General features: G+C 42.0%; 1 long non-coding RNA gene across 1 annotated transcript in view; it reads left to right on the plus strand.

The window, feature by feature from the left end:
- Positions 1-20,084, plus strand: part of LOC131832274 (uncharacterized) — a 49,344-nt gene extending 29,260 nt beyond the window's left edge. Inside the window, exons 4-5 of the long non-coding RNA XR_009353974.1 lie at positions 9,186-9,347; positions 19,802-20,084. This is a non-coding gene — a long non-coding RNA (uncharacterized LOC131832274). The remainder of the gene's footprint in view (positions 1-9,185; positions 9,348-19,801) is intronic.
- Positions 20,085-21,868: the final 1,784 nt, after the last annotated feature.

Below are 21,868 nucleotides of genomic sequence, written 5' to 3' on the forward strand. Positions count from 1 at the left end.
CTTTGGCTTAAAATCTAATTGATCTGATATAAGGATTGCCACTCCTGCTTTCTTCTGATGTCCATTAGCATGGTAAATTCTTTTCCACCCCCTCACTTTAAATCTGGAGGTGTCTTCGGGCTTAAAATGTGTTTCTTGGAGGCAACATATAGATGGGTTTTGTTTTTTTATCCATTCTGATACCCTGTGTCTTTTGACAGGGGCATTTAGCCCATTCACATTCAGGGTAACTATTGAGAGATATGAATTTAGTGCCATTGTATTGCCTGTAAGGTGACTGTTACTGTATATGGTCTCTGTTCCTTTCTGATCTACCACTTGTAGGCTCTCTCTTTGCTTAGAGGACCCCTTTCAATATTTCCTGTAGAGCTGGTTTGGTATTTGCAAATTCTTTCAGTTGTTGTTTGTCCTGGAAGCTTTTAATCTCTCCTTCTATTTTCAATGATAGCCTAGCTGGATATAGTATTCTTGGCTGCATGTTTTTCTCGTTTAGTGCTCTGAAAATATCATGCCAGCTCTTTCTGGCCTGCCAGGTCTCTGTGGATAAGTCAGCTGCCAATCTAATATTTTTACCATCCAAAGCGACGGGAAGATAGACCCCGGGGGGAGGGGCCGGCTCCCGGCAAGCGGCGGAGCAACCGCGCACAAAATCAGGACTTTTAAAAGTCTGTTCCGCGGAGGGACATCGCTCCAGAGGCTAAACCGGAGCGAAGCCCACGCGGGGTCAGCGTGGCCTCAGGTCCCGCAGGGTCACAGAAGGATCGGGGGTGTCTGAGTGTCGCAGAGCTTGCGGGTATTGGAACGGGAAAGCCGGCTACAGAGACAGAGCCGACAGTAAGCTCGCAGCTCGGTGTTACCTTGAACCGGTCGCAGGCTCGGTGAGCTCGGAGCGCGGCCGGAGGTCAGGCAGACGGGAGTAACTGGGCGCTGTTCTCTGAGGGCGCACTGAGGAGTGGGGCCCTGGGCTCTCGGCTCCTCCGGGCCGGAGACCAGGAGGCCGCCATTTGTATTCCCGTCCTCTGGAACTCTACGGAAAGCGCTCAGGGAACAAAAGCTCCTGAAAGCAAACCCGAGCGGATTACTCACCCCGGCCCCGGGTAAGGGCGGTGTAATTCCGCCTGGGGCAAAGACACTTGAAAATCACTACAACAGGCCCCTCCCCCAGAAGATCAACAAGAAATCCAGCCGAGACCAAGCTCACCTACCAAGGAGTGCGGTTTCAATACCAAGGAGAGCAGCAGAATTCCAGAGGAGGAGAAAGCCAAGCACGGAACTCATGGCTTTTTTCCTGTGATTTTTTTTAGTCTTGCAGTTAATTTAATTTTTTCTTTTTCATTTTTTTTTTTTTCTCGCCTTCGGGTAAAATTTTTTTTTTTTTTTAACTGTTACCTTTTTCTTTTTTAACGATTTTTTACTAGTTTATCTAATATATATATATATTTTTTTACATTTTTCTTAGGTGTTTTCTTTTTTAAAAAAAAAATTCTTTTCTTTTTTTTTTTTTTTTTTTTTTTTTTTTCTTTTTTCTTTCTTCCTTTTTGAACCTCTTTTTATCCCCTTTCTCCCCACTCACGATTTTGGATCTCTTCTAATTTGGCTAAAGCATATTTTCCTGGGGTTGTTGCCACCCTTTTAGTATTTTACTTGCCCCTTCATTTACTCTTATCTGGACAAAATGACAAGACGTAAAAATTCACCACAAAAAAAAGAACAAGAGGCAGTACCGAAGGCTAGGGACCTAATCAATACAGACATCGGTAATATGTCAGATCTAGAGTTCAGAATGACAATTCTCAAGGTTCTAGCCGGGCTCGAAAAAGGCATGGAAGATATTAGAGAAACCCTCTCGAGAGATATAAAAGCCCTTTCTGGAGAAATAAAAGAACTAAAATCTAACCAAGTTGAAATCAAAAAAGCTATTAATGAGGTGCAATCAAAAATGGAGGCTCTCACTGCTAGGATAAATGAGGCAGAAGAAAGAATTAGTGATATAGAAGACCAAATGACAGAGAATAAAGAAGCTGATCAAAAGAGGGACAAACAGCTACTGGACCACGAGGGGAGAATTCGAGAAATAAGTGACACCATAAGACGAAACAACATTAGAATAATTGGGATTCCAGAAGAAGAAGAAAGTGAGAGGGGAGCAGAAGGTATACTGGAGAGAATTATTGGGGAGAATTTCCCCAATATGGCAAAGGGAACAAGCATCAAAATTCAGGAGGTTCAGAGAATGCCCCTCAAAATAAATAAGAATAGGCCCACACCCCGTCACATAATAGTAAAATTTACAAGTCTCAATGACAAAGAGAAAATCCTGAAAGCAGCCCGGGAAAAGAAGTCTGTAACATACAATGGTAAATTCTTAACTGGTAATTCTCAAAGTCTGGGTCACAAATGCAGATTTCTAGGCTTGGTAGAATCAGAATCTTTGGGGTAGGAGATTGAAAAATTTGTCTTTATAATAAGTTGCTTGAATGAATTTGAGACAAGAAAAGTTTCATAGCAGTAATAAGCGCTTCTTAGCTGGTATAAGCTCCCTGAACTCTTCCCACAAAAGAAAATCATTATTTAGAAAATTAAGTCATCCTTGATTAAAAACACAAGTGTGGGAGCTCCTGGGTAGCTCTTTCCTTTAAGCATCAGACTCTTGATTTTGGCTCAGGTCGTGATCTCAGGGATGTGAAATAGAGTCCCAGGAAGCACTCTACACTTCTGCATGGCACCTGCTTGTCCCTCTCTCTCCCTGTCTGCTCCTTCCCTCTCTGCTCCTTCCTCTTCTCCTCCCTCCCATTCTGCTTCTCTCTCTCTCTCAAATATATAAATAAATCTTAAAAGCAAACAAACAAAAACAAAAAACCTCACAAGTGTGAGTATCCCTATAAGTGTATCCATGTCAACCACTTGGCCGGAACTCTCAAACACTGAGCTGCCCTCTGTCCATCCCTCCAGGGTACCAGCAACCCTTAGCAACATCATTGCGATAGTTTTCTAACCAGTTTCCTTCCTTCATTGCCCCTGGAATCAGCTCTCCACAGAGCAGCTAGAGTGATCTTTTAAAAAATAAATTCTCTCATCTCACTCATCTGCCCAGAGCCTCCTAATTTACTCCCTATCACTGTCAGACTAAAATACAAACTTCCTATGGTAGCCTACAAGACCCCGTATGAACAGGTGCCTGACCAGCCCTTCTGGTGGCTCTCCCACATGCACCCTGGACCCTCCCCCCTTGCTGTTCTTCAAGTAAACCTTTGGATCTATGAGCGCTTGCTCTTTCTGCTGCTCTCGCCTCAGATCTTCATGGCTGGCTCCTTCCTCCTTTCTTTTACATGTCTGCTCAGATGTCACCTCCTTAGACACTTTTTCTCACCACCTGTCATCAGTCTTACCCATGGTGGCTGGGGTCCCGGGAGAGACTGGGCTGTCAGAAGGAGACAGACCAGGAGAGGCCCTTTTGCAGTCACAAGGCTGGAGCACAGTACATGTTTGTTGAATGATGTAATGGAAAGCTTTAAGCTAAATCTCCATGCAAAGTGAGAAAAATATGAGAATATTAAATCTAGTTGCAAATTGGGACCCTCTCTTCCATTATTTTAATGTTTCAATGGCTTTTTGTTTTTGTTTGTTTTAAAGATTTTATTTATTCATCTGTCAGAGAGATAGAGAGAGTACAGGCAGGCAGAGTGGCAGTCAGAGGCAGAGAGAGAAGCAGGCTTCCCGCAGAGCAAGGAGCCCAATATGGGACTTGATCCCAGGACACTGAGTCAAAGGCAGCTACTTAACCAACTGGGCCACCCAGGCGTCCCAATTCAATGGCTTTTTAATGAAGCTTTCTGTATGCCTCAACTTTAACACAACCTTCCCTTGTCTTCTTTCTTAAGAGTTGTTTTCAGTAGGGGTTCGGGGAGAGACACATCCTTCTAAAAAGGCACTTCAGGGGCACCTGGGTGGCTCAGTTGCTTAACTGACTGCTTTTGGCTCAGGTCATGATCCTGGAGTCTTGGGATCGAGTCCCACATCAGGCTTCGAGCTCCGTGGGGAGTCTGCTTCTCCCTCTGACCTTCTCTCCTCTCATGCTCTCTCTCTCACTTTCTCTCTCTCTCAAATAAATAAATTAAATTTTAAAAAATAAGGCTCTTCAGAATTTTCAAGGACCAAAGGATCTATGAAGTTTAAACTGCATATTTAATATATTTCAATATTTTAATTATTGAATTAATATCTTCACTATTTATTTAACTTAAACCAAAAAAAGGTTATTTATTGGCTCACATAACTGAAAAGTTCAGGGAGATAGACTAGCTTCAGGCAGGGTTGGATCCAGGGACACAAACATTGTCATCAGGACTCACGTCTCTCCATCATTTGGTTCTGCTTTCTTCTGCACTGGATATCTTTTTTTTTTTTTTTTTTTTTTAAAGATTTTATTTATTTATTTGTCAGAGAGAGAGAGCGAGTGAGAGCGAGCACAGGCAGACAGAGTGGAAGGCAAAGTTAGAGGGAGAAGCAGGCTCCCTGCAAGGAGCCCGATGTGGGACTCGATCCCAGGACGCTGGGATCATGACCTGAGCCGAAGGCAGCTGCTTAACCAACTGAGCCACCCAGGCGTCCCTGCACTGGATATCTTGACTATTACTATAAACTAAAGAAACTGGTCTCAACAAAATGTGGTTCTAACCCTCTTCCCTATAGTTAAAGATATTTGCTGTTGAGTCCTCTAGGTCTTCTTTCCACCCCTGTCCTGCCTGCCTGATAGCCCAGGACACTGACCTTCATGGGTTGCATCATATGAGTTCCATGGGTCTGTGTCTTATTTGGGAATTCAGCCAATGGGAGTCATCAGCAGGAGATAAGAGACTGTGAGTAAAGATGGTGGTTTATTCATTGCCCACCTCTCTCCCTGTGGCTCTGCTTTCCTCTACCAAATTACCTAAAGGGTGAGGCAGTCTTCTGCTAAACTGTAGCTCCCTCTGGGTTCCCATGGCTGCCCCCAGCCCTTGCCTCTTTAGGCCTGGGAGTGCTGATGGGCACATGCAGTCACTAGCTCCAACATGTTTCCCTTCACCCTGCCCACACCTTGGTAGCATCCCCACATTCATCGTTCTCTGGCCGCTCCATCTGCATGAGCCATCTGTCCCCCACCATACTCAGACTAGCATGGCTTATGAGGGTTCTGTTGTCACCGTTGTCTCTTTCTGGTGATAAACATGCCTAAGTTGCCTCAGTGACGGCATTCCAGTCTTTTCCTCTCATTGTTTCATTCCCCTGAGTCTCTGAGCTCTCCTTATCAACAGCTTCTCTAATGCCACCTGCCCCTCTGTCAAAGCCAAAACCCCCAAGAAAGACTTAGTATTCGGTAGCTCTGTCCAGAAAGGGTCTCTGCCTTCATTTTCTTTCAGGATAGTGTATTTTAAGCATAGAGAGCTTTAAAAAAGACTCAGCTACAAAAGATTCTTTAAAAATGACTCTCCCACAACACCTGTCACCCTGTTTATTCTCAACACCCCTTAAGCGACACTGCTTTAAGCAAGACGGGTTGTGTGAGCCTTTAACCAACAAATATCAGCAACTGGGAAGCCCATAAATAGCAGCAGAGAGGACAAACAGGATGACTCAGTAAGCCTTCTGAGTCAGGCTGGCAGGGGCTGGCCTTCCCTCTTAATTATGGGGCGCTGGACCCATTGTCTCTGAAGTCACCTTAGAGTCTCGCCGAACAAATATCAGACATCCAGTTTCTTTTGAAGATGTGCAATCTTCCTCCTTCGACCTGCCATTAGAAAATATAGTGTCTGAGCTAAGAGGCCTCCTGGTGGCTCACCGTCTGTGTCCTCGGCAATTAACCCCTTTCTGAGATGGGCCACCATCCACACTTTTGGCTGGTCCTGGTCCTGGCTTTGGCACCCTCAATTTGTGGGACCTCAAATACGTCACTCCACCTTCTGAATGTATCTTCTCTATCTTGAGGGTAATAAACGTTACGTAGCTACACAGTTGTGAAGATCAAAATCCATTTGGCCAATTCTATAATGTTGTAGGAAAGGTAAAAGCATATTTGCTGTACTAGATGCTGTAATGGTGAACATAGGACATCATACTCCTGTCAGAACCCACAGAACAGGACACCACCAAAACTGTAGCCTATGTAAACTAAGGTCTCTGTTTAGTAATAATGTATCGATATTGGTTCACCAATGGTAATATATATTCTGCTAATGCAAGGCATTAATAATAGAAGAAACTCTGCACTCACCATCTGAATATGTGGACAGAAGCATCTATATGTATTTAGAGATCAATATCCCTAACAAATAGTACTTGAAATTTGAGCCACCTTGAATACAAATAAAATACAGTGTGTTTGCCCCTATCTGGAGGGAAAAATAGACAAAGGGAAAGACTTCTTTGCTGCCTATAACTGTAAGTGGACATGGAAGCATTGACCTTTGGAATCTAATAGTTGAGGTCACTTTCCAAAACCACTCCCAATTTCAGGGCACAGAATATCTCGGTTGCACCCAAGAGGTTTATTTAGCTAAAGAATGTTGCCAAAGCAAGGAAGCAGCCATTAGGTTTTTCCAAGGATGAGAACACATCCTGTCTGGGGACACACATGTGTGCCCCCACGCAGTGTGGGCCCCACAGCTGTCCTGTCCTGCTGCGAGGCCTTGGAGTTTGGGGGTGGAGCCCAGAGAGGGACCTGCTATGGGCAGAATGAGGATGGGCTATGCTGGAATGAGCCACTCCCTCCGAGAGTCTCTAAATGAGGATGAAGAATTTCTGAACTGACTAGAGACCCAAACCCATCCAAGAATAGAAGTTGGGAGGACAAGGGCTTTTTAAGTTTCTTCCAGAGAAATCTATATTAGAACATTGTTTCTAAGGAGGCTTTGGGTTCCCCTGGGTGAGCTCTGGTTTCAGAGGTCTTTCCCACACAAAGAAGTATTCAATAAAATGTGCTGAATAAGTGAGGGTCAGTTTGAATGTGGAGAAGAGTATGAGGCGAGGTCCCAAACATGAGTTACCACAGGAAGGAGAGACATCTCAGCAGCCAGAAGTGCCTAGTGAAAATATGAAGGTACCCACACAAGAACAGTGGCCACGGAGGAAGATTGCATCGCAGGGTGGTTACAATGAGCACGGGCTCTCAGTGAAATGACTTGAGTTCGAATCTCAGCCTCGTCACTTACTTGCTGACTGATCTCGGGCAAGTTGATAAACTTTGGTAAGGCTCAGTTCCCTTACTGTAAAGTAAAACTAAAAATCCCTAACTTACGTGGGGATTAAATGCAGTTCCACATGTAATATACTTAGTACCGTGCCTGCCATATAGTAAGTGCTCAGTATTATTGTAGTCAGACATGTCAAATTTCTCTCTAAAATTGGTTTAAGAATAATGAAGGAAATAAATAAGTGGGTCAGAGCAGAGATGAGGAAAGAGAGGAACTTAAATTCTCCAACGACTTGGTTAAATGTCTGTGGAAGAAGAAAGTCTCAGCAAGGTTCTGTCAGACAAACTGAATGGGTCCCTGCCCATACTGGGTAAAGGGATGTTTATCTTCTCAGTGTGACTTTGAACTGATAGGACCATAAGGTGCTGCTGGAAATGTAAGCATGCGATGTGACTGAATTTAGGGTAGGCATTTTCCTTTGCAGGAATTTGTTTGGTTTTTGGAAGAGGAAGAGTGCTGTGCTGTGATTTATCATAAAACTAGCATTTTAACATCATTCTTTCTTCCCATTACAGTTTTAAATAAATTCATAATATATCCTTGGAAACAGGGTCAGAAACAAAAAGGATGAAGCCTAACCTCCCACCCTATGTACCCAGTAGAAGGGCAGATGGGCAATCCCTCTCTGAGCTCCGAGGTCCCTAACCTCCCAGTTGCTTTCATTCCTGTGTGCCATTCAGACCCCCACTCCAGCATTTCCAGTCTGTAGGGAAAAAAAGGAAAAGCTGAGCAGAGTTTTATAAAATACAGTTATAAGATCAAGGGAATGGTTTTGAATGCATTTGCTTACTAATGGGAATTTTTTACGAAAGGGAAATAAAAAAGAAATTAGTTCAAATTTCCCTAGACAGATGTTTTAAAGAAATCTGAGCCTTGCAAAGTGCCACCAAAAAGCTTTTCTATTCTGAGAAAAAAAAAAAAAAGTAGAATTGTTGTTAGTTAAATGCTTAGTGTTTATTATCATCAGTATATTAGTTTTAGAGCAAATTTATACCACATTGGAGTTACATTTTCATGTTCCAGGAGTACATTTTACACATCATTTGGGTCCCTGGTGTAATTGAAGTAACAATACAATAGTCCCATTTTATAGAAGCTAGAGAATGATATTGCTATTTTTTAAAAATTTGTTTAGAAAATATACACTGTCAGTAGTATTGTTGGGTATTTGGCCTAATATCTCTGGCCAAGTAATGTAATCTTTAGTTATTACATGATTCCCATGAGAATAATTACTGTCACAGAAAAGTATGTGGTGATTCAGTTTACAAAAGAGAATATTGTTGCCCGAGCCTGCTGGCCTTGATGACATTCCCACATGTTCAGGAGGGTCAGAACTGAGTTATATCAGCTCGCTGCTGAAAGCATCCCACTGAACTTTGATAAATGTTTTTAAAAAATGGAAGGCTGAGTGTTTGCCCATGTTTCCTGTATAAAGTAGTGTCATATTAACAGATCAGGACAAAAATTGTGGGCTACCGTGTAGGTCAGAGAAAAAGCATGTGAAAAAAATGCCATTCTTAACCAACATGGGCTCTGCACATGAGAACATACAGGAGAATACACAGTCTTCGAACTATGAGAAATGACAGGGAGGGGCACAAAAGAACAAGAAACCTCATTTGGTGTCAATTGATTATTGAGTGACAGTATTTGCTACGTGCTTGCCCTCTTTGCGAGTTTAGCCATTCTATCTTCTCTTTTTTTTTTTTTAAATATTTTATTTATTTATTTGACAGAGAGAGATCACAAGTAGTCAGAGAGGCAGGCAGAGAGAGAGAAGGAAGCAGGCTCCCCGCTGAGCAGAAAACCCGACGCGGGACTCGATCCCAGGACACTGAGATCACGACCTGAGCCGAAGGCAGAGGCTTAATCCACTGAGCCACCCAGGCACCCCTAACCATTCTATCTTCTGATGCATCCATCAAGATCATAGCATTTTTGCATTTGCTCTAGGGAGATGACACATCAAGAAACATGTCCCGGTCAATCCCAAAACTTTCCGATGGAGTAGTGAAAATGAGTGAATACAACATACATGAAGGTACCAGCTACTGACTTCCTCCTGCAAGAAAGCCAAGGTGCCACAAAGACCGAGCTGTGCATGTGCGGACAACAGTGAGTAATTCCAAGTAGTCCTATACTCCCTGAGGAAAAGGATTACTTCACTTTCTGGGGAGGAGTTTATTTACACAACATGAACAATCTGCTGAATTTTAATTCTGCCCTTTCTCAAAAAGCAGTCTGAGCTCTACTTTTCAAAACAAGCCCAAGAAATAGCAGATTGAAGGGGCCTGAAATATGAAAACTTTCCCAGCTATTAGCAGGAATAGCCAATATTAATAATGCTTCTGAAACTGATCTCACATACTTTGAGCTCTTGATCAGGCCATTTTGCCTCAAGCTAAAATGTTGGGAACCCCTCATTCTCAATATGTGGTTGTTTCAAGCATGACAGTAACTCTCACCTCATCACAGAAAAAAAAAAAAAAAAAGAGCCAAAGGTGAATCCTGGAGACCCTCATCCCTCAGGGAATGACTCAGCATTGATTATGAGCTTCATGGAGAACCCAGATGAACACAGGAAAATAAGCAGGTGCCAGGCAGAAATTAGGCTGATGGGATGCTAAGAGATTATTTTTTCTTTCTCCTTTGTAGATTTTCCATTTTGGTTGCAATACATTCTTCATTCACAGGATAGGTAACACCATGCCACTGTCCACAGGGACCTCCGTCTTAGTGTGCAGATCCAGAGACCGGCTGTTTGCCTGGAACAGCTACCAAAAATGGTGTCTCTTCAATGTTGAGATTGCCCAGAGATGTCCTCATTCCTGTCATTTTCTTCTACAACATAACCTTCTTTGGTATTCTCACCCATTCCCCACTCAAATCATTCTATCTCCCTCCTGAACACCAATGCCATGTATCACACCCACTGCTGGGCATCTCCCCTGCTTCTCCTCCAGGCCCCTCACACCAGCAAGGACCCCACCATCTCCCAGGGCGCAGCACCTCCATCCAGCAGAGCACCTAAACCAGACCCCTGAAGATCATCTTTGGCTTTTTCTTCCTCCCATTGGATTCATGACCCAGTTCTCCTAATTCCACCTCTCAATTTCCCCTGACCTAGTCCATTCCCCTCCATCGCTGTGGCCACCACCTTGGTCAAGGAGGCTACCATCATTTCAAACCTGCATCACAACACAGGCTTCCTGAGTGGACCACTAAGCATTCTTTAAATCTCCAATCTGATTTTTCTTATCCTCTTGCTCAAAACCTGCTCCCCATAGCTCCTCATCTAAAGCCAAATGCTTTTGTGTGATCTGGCCTCTATTTACTGCTATAATTTCAGCCCTTGTACTCTGTAATCTAGACCCTCTGGGTTACATGATACCCCAGGTTGCCTTTTGCTTCCAGGTCTTTCTGACATGTTTTTGCCTCAGTCTTGAAGGCTTGCCCCTTCTACTCCCTAGGCCTACATTTCTAGACCTGGCTAAACTTTGGGTCTTCAGGACTCAGACTACACGTCATCCCTTTTGGTGGCACCTCTTTTCCCTCTGCACTAATTGAGTGATCCGCAGTTTTACATGGCCTTCAAGTCAGAATATCTAAGCCACTGTATTTCATTTGTCTGTTAACTTCTTTTCCACTAGATGATAAACTTTTTTTTTTAATTTTATTTATTTATTTGACAGACAGAGATCACAAGTAGGCAGAGAGGCAGGCAGAGAGAAAGAGAGAGGAGGAAGCAGGCTCCATGCAGAGCAGAGAGCCCGATGTGGGGCTCGATCCCAGGACCCTGGGATCATGACCTGAGCCGAAGGCAGAGGCTTTAACCCACTGAGCCACCCAGGCGCCCTAGATGATAAACTTCTTGAAGACAGGGATTTAGTCTTGTTCACAGTTGTAACCTAGCACGTAGCTCAGTGCCTGACACCTGGTGGGTGTTGGGTCACTGAAGAAAATTTATTTCTTTTTTTAGGTTTGCGGTTATAATTGAAAGTTAGAAGGGGTGCCACTCAGGCTAAAGAGTGCCTGAGTGGCACCCCTTCTCAGTCGGTGAAGCATCTGACTCTTGATTTCAGCTCAGGTCAACGTCAGGCTCCTTGTCTAGATGTGGAGCCTGCTTGGGATTCTCTCTCCCCTTCTACCCCTATCCCTGCCCCAGCTCATACTGTCTCTCTCTACCTCTAAAAATAAATAAATAAAACCTTTTTAAAAAAAAGTTGGAAGATAACGTAAATGAACAAATAGCAAATAAATTAAAAGTTCCAATGTATGAGACCTACCAGCATCCATCTAACAGTCATATTTTCTTTTTTCTTTTTTTTTTTATAAGATTTTGTTTATCTATTTGAGGGAGAGTATGTATGTGAGCCAGAGGAGGGAGAGGGAGGGGGTGAGGAAGAGGGAGAGGGAAAAGCAGACTCCCTGCTGAGCACAGAGCCCAATTCGGGGCTCAATCCCAGGACCCTGAGATCATGACTGAACTGAAGGCAGATGCTTAACTGACTGAGCCGCCCAGGCAACCCAAAAGTCATAGTTTTCTCAAGTAAATTTTTTCTTATTTGATGTGAGGGAATTCAATATATCAGTGTTTCATAGTCTTAGAAATGGAGAACCTTGACTTTCAGGTAGACAACACCTAAAGAAGTCTAATATCATCTCTCATGGCAGAAAAGCCATCATGTTCCTGGGCTATTTGGACATACAAGATTCTTCTTTATTAGTTACTGCCTCATTGCAAGTACCAGAAACCCAACTGAATTAACTTAGGGAGAAGAAAAATATCACTGAACAGGTGATTACTTCATGGAATCCAAGAAATGATTGAGTGATCATCACCAGAAAGGATAGCCAGCCTATTAAGTCTCAGAAAGGACTCAAAACCAAGACTGAAGAGTGGCTAGCAATCCCCATGACTCTTCCGCAGCTCTGTTCTCTCCCACCAACTCTCTCCCCATGGTGGGAAAATTGGACTGGTCTGTTTTGGATGCCACGTAAAGTCTACCATAAAAATCATGTTTTAAAATATTTTTTAAAGATTTTATTTATTTATTTGACACACAAAGATCACAAGTAGGCAGAGAGGCAGGCGGGCCTGGGGGAGGCAGGCTCCCTGCTGAGCAGAGAGAGCCTGATGTGGGGCTCCATCCCAGGACCCTGAGATCATGACCTGAGCCAAAGGCAGAGGCTTTAACCCACTGAGCCACCCAGGTGCCCCTAAAATATTTTTTATTTATAGAAAATCTGTGTAAGAATTTTTAAAAATTAAAAATCACTTATAATCTCATCACTAGTCACTAATATTTTGATATCTAGTTTTCTCTCCATGTGTGAATCTGTATATATTTGTTATTTTTACAAAGTGATATTCGTATTATACAGTTTTGTGTCCCAGGTTTTTTTTCATTTTACATTTTATCATGAGCTATAATCACTGAAAATGCCATTTTTAATGATACCATATTAGTCTATGATATACCATAATTCATTTTCTCATTTTATTGTTGGTCATGTAGATTGCTTATTATAAAGTATTTTTAATTATAAATATGTTGCAAATAGGCATATGCACAGTTTTATAGTCAACACACCTAATCACCCCTAAGAGAGATGCACAGGCTCTCCACCATTACTAAGAAAATTTTTATTTTTTCTAGAGAATAAGTCTATTTTTTTCTTGATTTATATATTTATTATTAGAGAGAGAGACAGAGAGAGAGATTGAGGGGCAGGGGTTTAGAGGGAGAGGGAAGGAGGATTCTCAAGCAGACTCTGCCAAGCCTGGCATGGGGCTCAGTCCCAGGACCCCGAGATCATGACTAGAGCCAAAATCAAGAGTCAGACATTAGCTGATTGAGCTACACAGGCACCCCCCAGAAGCAGTCTGTAAAATGAAATAAAGTCATCAGAAGAAATGTACCAAAATGTGTACAATTTTTTTTAAGAATATTTATTTGATAGACCAAGATCACAAGTAGGCAGAGAGGCAGGCAGTCAGAGAGAGGAAGGGAAGCAGGCTCCCTGCTGAGCAGAGAGCCCAGTTCGGGGCTCGATCCCAGGACCCTGGGATCGTGACCTGAGCTGAAGGCAGAGACTTTAACCCACTGAGCCACCCAGGCGCCCCCCAAAATGTGTACAATTAATAAACATATCCAATTCCTGTTTTCAAACTGTCTCCTCTATAGAAAAACTGTTCAAGTTCTTTCCATCCCTTCAATGTTATGGAAATCCTATCTCTTGCTAAAAAAATATTTGTAAAATTAGAAAGAGGAGATGCAACTCAGATGTGTTGTTTGTTGTTTCAGTGGAGGGCTCAGCATTCCACCTTTGTTCCTGAGCTACTAATCCAAATTCTTGTGGACAGTTCAGTATACATGCTGCTGAAGTGAACACTCACAGGCAGTTTAAACAGGAAATATGCCCTAGAAAGACCGCAGCCTTGCCGCAGCTGGAATTCGTGAGTGTGATTTAGTGAGAACAGCGGAGTTGCACTCACTACACTTGGGTGCAAATCCCGATGCTGACATTTCTGGGAGCATGTCTATGGGCAACTCAAAAGGGGTGAGTCCATTTACTGTCCCTCAGATGGAGAAGGCGACAAGTTAGCAGTTATCAAGTCCAGACGCTTTAGGTAAGTTTTTTCATTTAACTCCCACTAAACAGTTGTTTATCTCTTTTAGAGATAAGAAAACAGGTTAATTGCTCCGACTGGTAAGGAAGCACACCAGGATTTGCTTCCTAATCTAACCCTAAAGGTCATGTCTTCCCCATCTATGACATGTTGCTTCCTAGACTCACCTGAACTTGGGGAGGGGGGATATTGGTTTTGAAAGTCTCCTCTAGGATAGTGAGCACACCTAGTGCTTTCCCCTAGAAGTTCTTATATTATATCTACTACACTTGGTTGGGATTGAGGATTGGGACCAAGGCCAGGACTGGCAGAAACAAATAAAGAACTCAGGCACAAAATTTAAGGGGACACAGAAACTCAGTAATGAAAATAAAAAATAGTGTAATACAGTATTTTAAAGAATCCAAATGAATACCAAAAAAAAAAAAAAACTATGATGAACAGAATAATAACTTTTTTTTGAGATTTTATTTATTTCACAGAGAGAGAGAGATCATAAGTAGGCAGAGAGGCAGGCAGAGAGAGAGAGAGAGGGAAGCAGGCTCCCTGCTGAGCAGAGAGCCTGATGCAGGACTCGATCCCAGGATCCTGAAATCATGACTTGAGCCAAAGGCAGAGGCTTAACCCACTGAGCCACTCAGGCACCCCAGAATAATAAAATTTTAAAGGAAACATGTTCTGATAGTGCTATGCCAAGCCGTATTGGAGCCTAAGGCAAAAGGAGAAATGTGTAACCCAATATACGTGTTTTTCTTTATATTTTAATGTTTTAAATTATAGTATGAACTGTGTAATAATACCTTATACACATACAGTTTTTTTTTTCAGAACATTAAGAAATATTGAAAAGTTGAAAAGTAGGTATTAAGAACTTCTAGCATTTAAGTTTATATTTTATTTATACCAAAAATAGACATTATTATCATTTTACTTTCCTGGCTTTAATGGAAGCAGATTCATTGGTAATATTTTCATGAAAGACATTAACCAGTTCTAAAAATATGTAAAACTCTGTATGTGGTTATACACGGCATAGAGGATCTATTTCTTTTGCCTCTGGCTTTGATGTGGCTCAGCCCATTTCTGGTTGGTCCATGAGCCCCACCAGCAGCCTCTAACAGTATAAGGGTTCCATAAATGGAAATAGGATGTCCAATAATATTTTACACTTCATCTCTCCTATCAGAATTCCTTTGGGGGGAAGCCTCTCCTTTCATGGAAAAATATCACTTTCAGGCCAACTTTTCGGATAATACCGTAAAGGCTGATAAAGATAAGCTGTGTTCTCATACAACGCCAGGCGCAAATCAATGTCATACATCTGCACATGCTCCAGGGCTTTCCAAGCTTAGCTCCCTGCTAAATAAGTAAATTCATTGTCTCCCAAATACCTGAAAATTGAGGTTTTGTATAACTTCTGGAGTACAAACATTCTTTTAGCAAACATTTGTAGAGAACCACATCCCTACAAAATAAAGCAAATCATGCCTGGGTTTGCAGGTGGTGTTATCCAAGCTTACGTTTTTAGAATCCCAGTTGATGGTATGTTTCATTGTATATTTTACCATTAAAAAAGCATGTATGAGGCATCTCTTATTATAATCAAAGCTATTTAATAATGCCTTATACTTTTATGATTTTCACTTACACCTGACATGAACATCCTATGAAGTAGGTAGATACCATCTTCTATAAGAAATTAATTTATAGGGACGCCTGGGTGGCTCAGTTGGTTAAGCAGCTGCCTTCAGCTCAGGTCATGATCCCAGCGTCCTGGGATGGAGTCCCACATCAGGCTCCCTGCTCAGCAGGGAGCCTGCTTTTCCCTCTGCCTCTGCCTGCCATTCTGTCTGCCTGTGCTCGCTCTCTCCCCCTCTCTCTCTCTCTGATAAATAAATAAAATATTTTTTTAAAAAAGAAATTAATTTATAAACTTGTATTTTATTTTATTTTAAGTAGGCTCCATGCCCAGCATGGAGCCCATGCGGCTTGAGATTACGACCTTCAGATCAGGACCTGGGCTGAGATCAAGAGTCAGTCTCTAAACCAACTGAGCTACACAGGTACCTCTATAAACTTGTATTTTTAAAGCTGGAGTTTATCTAGTGACGAGTGCCCTGGTCTTCAGAGGAGGAAATCAAGCCTCAGAGCAGTGAAGGTTCTTGCACTCAAGTTATCCAGCCAGTACCAGATAGAACTGGAATTAGCTCGTGTCTCTGATTCTATGTCCCATGTCCTTTCTACCCCACCCTGTTGCCTTTTCTCACAACTATGAAGCCTAGATTTCAGAGAAGCAGGTGTAGACAAATAAAGCAAGAATGCAAGGTTGAATATAAGAAGGACTAAAATTACCTAACTAATATGAAATGATGTACCAAGGGAGACGTGAATTTTCTGGAATGCAGAGTGATGAGGAGTTACAGCGTTACTCAGCCCCAAGCTCCAGAGGGCCAAGGCCTGCCAGAAAAGGGAGATGTGTGGATATCACATGACTGGGGGTAAGAGGGTGGTCAGCAAAGCAGGCGTCAGAAGTTGGCCAACTTGACAGAAAGTTGAGTCACAAATCAAGAAACAGACCAATGCCTCAGGTAGATGCCATTAGAAAGACCTAAGAAAACCAGAAATAAAATACACTACATGATTTCTCTTAAAAAAAAAATACCTGGAGGAAAAGATGAAAATGTTATGGAGATAAATGCTGGTAATGCCTGCACAGCCATGTGGATATTCTTAATACCACTGAACTGCATACTTAAAATTGGTTAAAATTATAAATTTTATTAGAGGTATATTTTACCACAATTTTTAAAAAATCATGATGTGATTCAGGTTAACCTCGTTCTCTTCACCGCACAGGTGAAGACAAGACTCCTTCTAGGTCAGAAAGAGCCAGAATATGTTAAAGCAGCGGTTGGGGTAAAGATAGGAGAAATACACTACCCTGAGGGAACATTTAGTAATTTTGTGGTTATTTCGGTTTGCTCAGTGAGTGGGGTGCAACTGGCCAGGATCCTGGGATTAGAGAAGTCCGGTAATAAGTGAGTTGGTCATGCAAACAAAGAACTTTCTCCTATCAGAGACAAGCTTTGAATGTCATTCCCAGGTGAGAACTATGTTTGTAATGATCTGAGCCCCACTTTATTACATAAGACACGAAGTATTTTTGAATAGTGTTAGATGAATGGTATTTTCTAGGAATGCCATTACCATATAAATGCAGGGAAGGTCAGATGCTGTCTCACTTAAAACTTCACCCAGACTTCCTACCATTTTGGAAGATCACCTCACCAATGGTGATACCACATGTGGTATCTGAGTCATTAACACATTCCAGTGTCAGTCTGCATTTCTAGCTGCCACAGTCACAATGATTCTATGTGTTAGTGCAAGAATTTGGTTACAGCTCTTGTTTCTCTTTCTTAAGTTCTCTTTTATGTTATATTATTGTCATCTTCTTTTATAATTATGTGTGGGGTCCATTTATGTTATCTATTCTTTTCATTTTAGAATAGGAAATATTTGCAATAGGAGTGGGGTTGAAGCTGTTGAGACATACTTATATCCTGCCAAGATTTCTTGGAGTTCACAACTCTGGGTGATCTTCCAAATACTTTGGGGGAATCCATGCATTCTTTTGACTGGACAGAGGCCACACCTTTATCACTGTCTTGCTATATCCCTTTTGTGCTGGTGTCAAGAATCTAGCCTTGTCCAGACAAGCCAGAAATATCTCTTCCAAATACTCTGCAGCATCTTCACTGGGGAGCAAGAATTTCAGCTGTTTGAGTACTGGAGGCCTCGCAAAGGTACCTAGCAAAGAGTGTAGTTAGTACAAATTCTGAAGAAGAGGCAACTATCAGTCAAAAAAGGGGAGTCTAAGGGCACCTGGGTGACTCAGTCAGTTAAGCAACCGGCTCTTGATTATCAGCTCAGGTCTTGGTTTTTGGGTCGTGAGTTCAAGACCTGTGTTGGGTTCCATGCTCCTTCATGTAGAGCCTACTTCAAAAAAGGCGGACGGAGAAGGGTAGTCAGTCTATAATATGTGTTCTAGCCCTAAGCGTTGCTTCTAAATTAAGCAAAAATATTAAAAAATGTATGCCCAGGACTCACTATATATAATCAAAAGGAAGTTGAGCTTAACTGGCACTGTGGTTATTCGCAAAGCTGATCAATTCCTAGATCATTTTGGAGAGTTGATCATATTCTTATGTTCCTTGGGGAGACATTGATAAAGTCATTAAAGCAAAGGAATCCTGTTAAAAAATATGGTCTCTGTCCTCCCTGAAAATAGAAGGTGATTCAACTCAAAATAAGTTTTCATTCCACTTCCTTTCTAATAACCACACCAATTTCCTGTATAATTGTTTTCCTCCAATACACATTCACATCCATTTGTTCTCATACCTGAGAACCCGAGTTCTATTAGAGCACTTTAAAAACAACTGTTCTTTGCACAACCACTTTATAAAAACATAGCTTACCCAAACTTGATTTCATAATCTAAATTGGGCAATGAAAAAGCCAAAGGTTAATTAGTAAATTTAAATTCTAATTACTTCATCACTATGTTGTTTATAATGGTAAAAAATTAGAAACGACCCAAATGTCCACAGCAGGAACACAGTTCAGTAAAATATAGCCTATTCATAAATGGCATACCACACAGTCTCCAAAATGATCTTATAGGATTCTTACTGTTATTGAAAAATGTGTAAGATATAGTCATGAGAATATTAAAGTTTTTAGTAAAAAAGATGCTCATACATATGTGTGTACATATATACACATACATACTCAGGGGGAAACTGGAGGTATATAAGACAAAATGTTATAAGTCATTTGAAGATTGTGTTTGGATAATAGCCTTTTTTTTATTTTTGCTTACCTGTATTTTCTCACTTTTCTCCATCTATATTACTTTTGTAATAAAAATGGTAAGCCCTATATAAATAAACACATTTATCTTTTATTGACATCCAGTATTTTCTCTGAGGCTGCCATATTTTTCATATAGCTGCAATACACAAGCAACTAGACAGAACAGGAAGCCAGAAGAGCTAAGATCTTTTTCTTTATTAGATACCCTGGGCAGTCATTATCTGAGTTCATCACCCCTCAAACTCCAAACTGACTCTTCTCCAGGATCCCTTTCTCCTGAATGCCATCACCCAGCTAGCTGCTCAAATGAGACTTGGTCTCCTTTCTTCCCAAATCCTGGTGCCCCCTTTTCTTTAATGATTTTCTCCATCATTGCTCCCAGTTCTGACCCCAAGTTGTCCTGTAATCACAGCAAGCCTCCCTGCCTCCGGATGAGTCTTGACCCAGACTTGCCACACTGCTGTCCTTTTTGAAATTCTCAGCTGGTCATGTTACTTCCTGCTTAAGCTCCTGCCAGAGCTCCCACCTCCTGTGGTGAAGGGGGATCAAAGCCTTTCTGATCTGGCCCTCATCACCTCTCCAGCCCCATTTCTCCTGGCTCATCTTAGTACTCCCTATCCAAGGAGCTAATCACTGTCCTTCCAACATGCCTTGGCCTCTCCTGGCTCTCTTCCTTTGAATCATTGTGTTCTCACTTGGCCCACCTTTCCCAGTTCCCCTCAGTAGGTCATGCTTTAGTCCTCTGAAAGGCACAGCTATCCTTTCCCAGCCTGTAAACACGTGCAGGCCACAAGCCTGTGAAGTCACACCAGCCTGGTTCTGTTCTGTGGCCCCCGCCTGCCAAGACTGTGTGCTCTGGGCAAGGTATACTAACACGAGGGCTCAACTTCCTCATCAATGAGTGAGGATGAAAGGACCACCTTGTAAGGCCATTCTGAGATCAAATATGACCATGGATATAAAAGCTAATTAAGCTCACTCCATGTTTTATCTAATTTTCTTGTTAATATTCTGCTCTGCGTGTTGCTTTTTTTCTTTTGTTTTACTGTGCATTCAGCCTCTTCATGGCATGCTGTCGGTCATGGTTATACTGGTGTGGTTTGAGGGCAGGGGCTGAGATGGGACCTCCAGAGCTGCCCAGCAATCCTGTTCTGTGGCTCTTCGCCACAGCCAGGGACAGTGGTAAGGCGGCCCTTGTGGCTCCACTTCCTGGAATGCATCCCTCCCACCACCCTGCAGAGATCCGGTCACCTGAGCTTGTGCTCATCTTCTGAAGGTGAGTTATTTTGTAGGGAATGTTGATTAATCACCTCACCTTGTTCCCCTTCGTAGTCTCTGCTCGCTTTTCTGTTGGGTTTTTGAGTTTTTCTTATATTGATCTGAAGACTTAAAAACAAACAAACAAACAAACAAAAAACACTACTTTGTAACTAGAGCCCCAGGACCCCTGGGCTGGCCCCATACACGCTGACCTGGGCCAGCATGGGGCCAAGCTCCAGGGGCACGGCGAGGCAGGCACAGTGCACAGCCGACTGTGGGCCCACCGCCAGGTAACCACTGGGCCTCACTGGCCTGGGCCCTAGTGAGAGGGACCCTGCGGCTCTGCTCTGGGTTCCCTGGGTGGCAGAGTGGGTATGCCAGACTTCATTCAGGATGAAGTTGGGGATTTTTTTTGTGTTTTTTGTTTGTTTGTTTTTTAATTCTATAAGCTAATCCATTGTTGGTTATTTTCTGTTGTGAATACTTGTTTCCCAGTCTGGCATTTGTCGTTTAATTTTGTTTTCTATTTGTTTCTTGCCTTTACAGAGTATCCAGCTGGTTTTACATATTAATCCAGAAACTGTGCCTTAATGCACTTTTTAATTGTAATTGCTTTTGGATTATGGTGGATTTTCTATGTATACAATAATGTCCTGGGGCACCTGGGTGGCTCAGTGGGTTAAAGCCTCTGCTTTCGGCTCAGGTTATGATCCCAGGGTCCTGGGATCGAGCCCCGCATTGGGCTCTCTGCTCAGCAGGGAGCCTGCTTCCTCCTCTCTCTCTGCCTGCCTCTCTGCCTACTTGTGATCTCTGTCTGTCAAATGAATAAATAAAATCTTAAAAAAAAAAAAAAAGAAGCACTAACACTGCTTCTTTAAAAAAAAAAAAAAGTCCTCCATATATAATGACAGATTTGTTGCTTTGAAGTTAATCTTTATGCTTTCTTTTCCTTTTTGTTGCTTTATTTCCTATGTGATATCTCACCTACAGTGTTGAATGGAAATGGTAAAAACTGGGTTCTGCTTCTTGGAGGAAAGCTTTCAATAAATGAATATTAATAATAGTATTTGTTACAGATTTGTTTTAGACAATCAAGATTAAGGAAGTTGCTTTTTTTATTTCAGTTTTTTTTTTTTTAATTGAAGCATAGTTTACCCACAGTGTTACCTTAGTTTCAGTTGTATGACATAGTGATTCAACGTTTCTATGCTTGACTCAGCGCTCATCACTGAGTGAGGTCCTCCCCTGCCACCATACTTTACTACAATATAACTGACTTTGGTCCCTGTGCTATCCTTTTCATCTTGGTGACTTATCTATTTTGTAACTGGAAGTTTGTGCCTCATAATCCCCTTTCCCTAGTTTACCCCATCCTTCCCACCCACCTCCCCTCCGGCAACCATCAACTAGTTTGTTTTCTGTATTTTGGAGTCTGTTTTTTGGATTATTTCTTTGTTTGTTTTGTTTTGTTTTTTTTTAGATTCTACAGACGAGTGAAATCATATAGTATTTGTCTTTGTCTGACTTACTTCACTTGGCTTAGTACCCTCTAGATCGATCAACTCATGTTGTCCCAAATGGCAAGATCTAATTTTTTATGACTCGGTAATGTTCCGTTGTGTATATACACTATGTCTTCTTTATCCACTCATCTATGGATGGACACTTGGGCTGCTCCCATATCTTGTCTATTGTAAATAACGCTGTTACAAACATAAGGGTGCAAATAACTTTTCTAATTAATGTTTTTGTTTTCTTTGGGCAAATACCCCATAGTGGGATTACTGGACCATATGATATTTTTATTTTTAATGATTTGAGGAATCTCTCTACTGTTATCCACAGTGACTGTGCCACTTCACAG

This window comes from Mustela lutreola, chromosome 5 (assembly GCF_030435805.1).
Source record: "Mustela lutreola isolate mMusLut2 chromosome 5, mMusLut2.pri, whole genome shotgun sequence".
Classification (NCBI taxonomy): Eukaryota; Metazoa; Chordata; class Mammalia; order Carnivora; family Mustelidae; genus Mustela; species Mustela lutreola.